Source organism: Salvelinus alpinus, chromosome 4 (genome assembly GCF_045679555.1).
Source record: "Salvelinus alpinus chromosome 4, SLU_Salpinus.1, whole genome shotgun sequence".
Classification (NCBI taxonomy): domain Eukaryota; kingdom Metazoa; phylum Chordata; class Actinopteri; order Salmoniformes; family Salmonidae; genus Salvelinus; species Salvelinus alpinus.
In genome coordinates, this window is record NC_092089.1 from 24698037 (window position 1) to 24704318 (window position 6282).

Consider the following 6282-nt stretch of genomic DNA (forward strand, 5'->3'; position numbering starts at 1 on the left):
ATCAGCACCTAAGTATTGTGATAACATCGCATCGTGAGGTCCCTGGCAATTCCCAGCGCTACTATCCAACACACCCATAATGTCTGGAACGTATATCTGCCATACCCATTCATAACATCAAACATTTTGTCTATGAAGTCTGCTCCCCTTCTAGCCTGGCATTGCATGACAAGCGGCATCGTGTTTTAGTTAAAGCTACAGTCTGAGATTTGGGACGCTGTTCAGTTTTCAGCTGTATACCAAAACAAGTGGTGGGAAGGGAAGTGAAGGGACACCACTTTGTTGCGAATCACAGACTGTAGCTTTAACTGTGTGGTTGGTCTAGATTAGACAGTTTTATAGATAGGGCTTATACAGTATATGCATGGTTCAACAGTCAAAGCTGCTTAACTAGTTTTAAGGTGAGATAAAAAAAAACTTTTCTAATTTCATTCTATTGCTTTGTTTTACAGAATAAGTATGTGGTTCCTTGAAACATTGTCTTAGTCCCAGTAAATTCGAGCTAATTTGAGGAACAGCCACCGATTTAAAATGGGGCAAAAATTATATGGATTTTTGCTATTTGCATTTAGTGTAATGTGGATGATACTGCAAGTATCAGTACCACTGTCATGGAGGACATAAACTCAAGCACCGAAGTAACAACTGAGGTGGAACCAACAACAGGAGTGGAACTCACCCAGCCTCCCAGACCTGCAGTCGAGAGGAGACTACCAGGGCACAGACCGTATGTGAAGTGGCCTGGCGCCAGTGACAAGAAGTTGTGGGAAGCAGTGAATACTGACCTTACCTTGATCCTCGAGAAACTTCGAGGCACAGTGGAGAAGAAGTTGGAGAGGATGGGGGACATCATCTATGAGTACGGGGCAGAAAGCTTTGGAGTGCAAGAGGCAAAAGGCGGAAGAAAGGTTCCAACCCCACCAGTTTCCAGGAGGCAACAAGAAATCAAGCGCCTCGTTCAAGAAAGGAGACAGCTTAAGAAACAGTGGAAGAAGGCCTCGGAAGTGGAAAAGGAGGGCATAGAGGCACTTCAGGCTGACATTAAAACCCGGTTGGCATCCCTCCGTAGAGCAGAGAACCTACGGAAACACAGAAGGAAGAAAGAACAAACTAGAACTCGATTCTATAAAGATCCCTTCAAGTTCCTTAAAAGTCTCTTCACGAAGGAAAAAAGTGGAGCTCTAAAAACAACAAAGAAAGACCTAGAGGAGCACCTGATAACAACAAACTTTGACTCAAAGCGACATGAACATCTGGCCATCCCATCAGAAATCCCACCCATTGAACCCCCAGAACATCATATTGAGACCAGCCCTCCGACATGGAAAGAGGTGGAAAACACAGTTCGACGGGCAAGAACAGCATCAGCCCCGGGGCCAAATGGAGTCCCGTACAAAGTGTATAAGAACGCACCAGACGTCCTGAGGGTCCTCTGGAGGCTTATGAGAACAGCTTGGCAAAAGAAGATAATACCCAAAGTGTGGCGTAGGGCAGGCGGGGTCCTGATCCCTAAGGAGAAGGATGCAGTGAACATCAGCCAATTCCGCCCAATCTCCTTACTGAATGTCGAGGGTAAAATCTTCTTTAGGGTCATTGCCCAGAGGATGGCCGAGTACCTGCAAAGGAATGCGTACGTCGATACATCTGTACAGAAGGCAGGAATATCAGGGTTCTCTGGCTGCTTGGAACATTCCAGCATGATCTGGCACCAGATCCAAATGGCCAAGGTGGAGAAAAGGGACCTCCATGTAGTCTTCCTCGACCTCGCCAATGCATTTGGCTCTGTGCCCCATGAACTCCTGTGGTCTGCCTTCAGATTTTTCCACATACCGGACACCATCACAACCCTGGTGAAGTCGTACTTCCAGGATCTGCAGTTCTGCTTCACCACCTCAGAGTTCACCACCTCATGGCAGTGCCTGAATGTAGGTATAATGGCGGGATGTACCATTTCTCCGTTGGCATTCATAATGGCAATGGAGGTTATCATCAGATCCTCAAAATGGGTTGCTGGTGGACAGCGAGTTGACTCTGGTTTCTGCCTCCCTCCACTCAGAGCCTACATGGACGACATTACAACATTGACCACCACTGTCCCATGCACCAGGAGACTGCTCAGAAAACTCGAGGAGAACATCAGCTGGGCCCGTATGAAGATTAAACCATCCAAGTCACGCAGCATCACGATTGTGAAGGGAGTACTCTCTGACCTGAAATTCTTCATCGGAGATGACCAAATCCCAACAGTGTCTGAGCAGCCGGTAAAAAGCCTTGGAAGGTGGTATGATGCAAGCCTGAAGGACAAAGACCAGGTGCAACAGCTGCGCAAAGACATCAGTAGTAGCCTACAGTCCATCGACAACACCCAGCTACCTGGAAAGTTAAAGGCCTGGTGTCTGCAGTTTGGTCTCCTACCCCGGGTGTTGTGGCCCCTAGCAGTGTATGAGGTTCCAATCTCAACAGTGGAGAAGATGGAAAGAGGAGTCACAGGCTACTTAAAGAAGTGGCTCGGAGTTCCACGATGCCTTACCACCATAGGCCTCTATGGAGATGGTGTCCTCAAGCTGCCCCTCACCAGTCTAACAGAGGAATTCAAGTGTGCAAAAACCAGGCTCCAGATGACACTGAATGAATCTCGAGACCCAGTGGTGAGCAACAACGCGCCGACCTTGGCAACTGGGCGCAAATGGAGGCCAGGAAAAGCAGTCCAGGAGGCAACAGCAGCCCTCAGACATGCTGACATTGTGGGTCATGTTCAGCAAGGGAGAGGAGGCCTTGGGCTAACTAGCCGTGCTGCTTGGAGTAAGGCCACTGCACCAGAGCGGCGGAAGATGGTAGTGCAGGAAGTACGCCATCAGGAGGAGGCTGCAAGGTGGGCCAAGGCAGTCTCTCTTGCCAAACAGGGACAGTGGACTCGATGGGACAGTGTGGAGAAGAGGAAGATCAGCTGGAAGGATCTGTGGGCCATGGAAGCGAGGCGGTTGAGCTTTTCCATCAGAGCAACATATGACGTCCTTCCAACACCAGTTAATCTTCACCAATGGTATGGTGAAGATCCGGACTGTGCCCTCTGTTCCATGCCAGCCAACCTCAGGCACATTCTCACAGGGTGTAAAACAAGCCTCACCCAAGGACGCTACACTTGGCGTCACAACCAAGTCCTTAAAAACCTTGCGTCCGCCCTGGAGGACAAGCGAGCTGCCACCAACTCCCTACCACCCCCAGCAGCATCACACCCCTTACGGACGACCTTTGTCCGCGAAGGGGCTAAACCACCAAAGAGCGGCTCTACACCATTAGAGCGAGACCAGCTGCGCTTGGCCCGCGACTGGAAAATGCTAGCTGACATTGGCCGGCAACTTGTGTTTCCTCCGGAGATTGCAACCACCACCCTAAGACCTGACATGGTGCTCTGGTCCCGTTCGCTCAAGAAGGTCTTCATCATTGAGCTCACAGTACCCTGGGAGGACTCAGTAGATGAGGCTTATGAGCGAAAACATCTGCGCTATGCCGATCTAGCTGCCGAAGCACGGCATCATGGCTGGAACACAGAAGTCCGACCAGTGGAGGTGGGCTGCAGAGGTTTTGTGGCAACATCTACAACCAGACTGCTTAGAGACCTGGGAATTAAGGGCCAGAGCCAGCGTTCGGCAATCAAAGCTGTATCAGAGGCGGCAGAAGGCAGCAGTCAATGGCTCTGGATGAAGAGGAAAGACCCCAGCTGGGCCCCGAAGTGAGAGGGCCAGGAGGTATGCGGTCAACAATGCTTGACTCAGGGAGGAAGACGCCCCTGCCATGCATAGTCCCATGGGATGTTGGCTATCAACAACAAGGCAACTCCTATGACTAATTGGGAATGGGACGCAAGCGTAGGATTGATCACCCTGTCGCTGGCCGCCTTTGGGGAGGGTGTATAGTGTGAAAGGCCGAAACACCCTAGGAACCAAAGGTACACTACTGATGATGCGCTCCCCAAATTTCACCAGTCTCACTGTTCATGAACTCTTGGAAGTGCTTGCACAAAGGATAGTAACATCTCATCCTGTGTTCTTGGAATCTGCAATGGGATGGTTGCAAATCTTAAAGAAATTATGTGATTTTTAAAAAATATAGTTGTTAAACCATGAACAATGCTACATTATAGCTTATTATAGAGCCTAAAATGTTAGCTTGACTACTGCATCCCTACTGTATATTCAGACCAGAATCACTAAATAATCTGAGTAAATGTATCCCCCTCTATTTGACAAGTTTTCATTGTATATACACTGAACAACAACAAAAACGCAACATGTAAAGTGTTGGTCCCATGTTTCCCAGAAATTTTCCACACACACAAAAAGCTTATTTCTCTAATTTGTTTTGTTTACATTGGTTAGTGAGCATTTCTCCTTTGCCAAGACAGGTGTGGCATATCAAGAAGCTGATTAAACAGCATGATCATTAAACAGGTGTACTTTGCACTGGGAACAATAAAAGGCCACTCTAAAATGTGCAGTTTTGTCACACAACACAATGCAACAGATGTCTCAAGTTTTGAGGGAGAGTGCAATTGGCATGCTGACTGCATAAATGTCCATGAGCGCTGTTGTCAGAGAAGTTCATTTCTCTACCATAACCGCCTCCAACGTCATTTTAAAGAATTTGGCAGTACTTCCATAACCGCAGACCACATGTAACCACGCCAGCCCAGGACCTCCACATCTGGCTTCTTCACCTGCGGGATCGTCTGAGACCAGCCACCCAGACAGGTGATGGAACTGTGGGTTTGCACAACCAAATCATTTCTGCACAAACTGTCAGAAACCATCTCAGGGAAGCTCATCTGTGTGCTCGTCATTCTCACCAGGGTCTTGACCTGACTGCACTTTGGCGTCGTAACCGACTTCAGTGGGCAAATGCTCACCTACGATGGCCACAGGCACGCTGGAGAAGTGTGCTCTTCACGGATTAATCTCGGTTTCAATTATACCGGCCAGATGGAGACAGCGTGTATGACGTTGTGTGGGTGAGTGGTTTTCTGATGTCAACATTGTGAACAGAGTGCCGCATGGTGGCAGTGGGGTTATGGTATGGGCAGGCATAAGCAGACAACGAACACAATTCCATTTTTATCAATGGCAATTTGAATGCACAGAGATACCGTGATGAGATCCTGAGGACCATTGTCGTTGCATTCATCCACCGCCTTCACCTCATGTTTCAGCATGATAATTCACAGCCCCATGTCGCAAGGATCTGTACACAATTCTTGGAAGCTGAAAATGTCCTAGTTCTTCCATGGCCTGTTTACTCACCAGACATGTCACCCATTGAGCATGTTTGGAATGCTCTGGACCGGTGTGTACAACGGCGTGTTCCAGTTCCCGCCAATATCCAGCAACTTCACACAGACATTGAAGAGGAGTGGGATAACATTCCACAGGGCACAATCAACGGCCAGATCAACTCTATGCGAAGGAGATGTGTCGCGCAGCATGAGGCAAATGGTGGTCACACCAGATACTGACTGGTTTTCTGATATCCACCCCTACTTTTTTTTTGTTGGTATTTGTGACCAACAGATGTATATCTGTATTCCCAGTCATGTTAAATCCATAATTTAGGGTCTAATTTATTTATTTAAATTGACTGAATTCCTTATATGAATAAAATATTCTAAATTGTTGCATGTTGCATTTATATTTTTGTTCAGTGTAGCTGACTCATAGCTAGCTAAACAATGAACCATAATCCCAACTCATGACGTTACTACCCAGCATGAATCTGCAGGTAGCTAACCAACCAGGTTTAATGTTAGCTAGCCAAGCAAATGGCTCTGAGATACGAATAATAAGATCATACGTAACGTAAGCTAGCAAGCCAGCCAGCTAACATTAGCTAGCTAACAGTACACTTTAACTTGAAATGAAACCACTTTCTTACCCATATACATGGACGCGTCTCCTGTCACGGATACAATGGTTGCCCTAAATTTGAAGATGTAATCCGGAGACAGGTGTTTTCTCCATTCCTTAGCTATTTTACTCGAATTCCACTAAACTCAGTCCTCCAGAAAGTGGAGAGCAACACGTATGCAGTTTTACTACGCATTATTTTAAAAGAAAAAGCTGCGTTAGACAGGATTACCAACACATACTGACCAGCTCAAATAGACAGACGCGTGCTAAATGGCAGACCAATCCAAACTCATCTCTTGGCATGTCCAGCCCACTCATTATCTCAGCCAATCATGGCTAGCAAGAAGGTTGCTGTCTTTTTCTGTGGCTAAACCAACTAGGC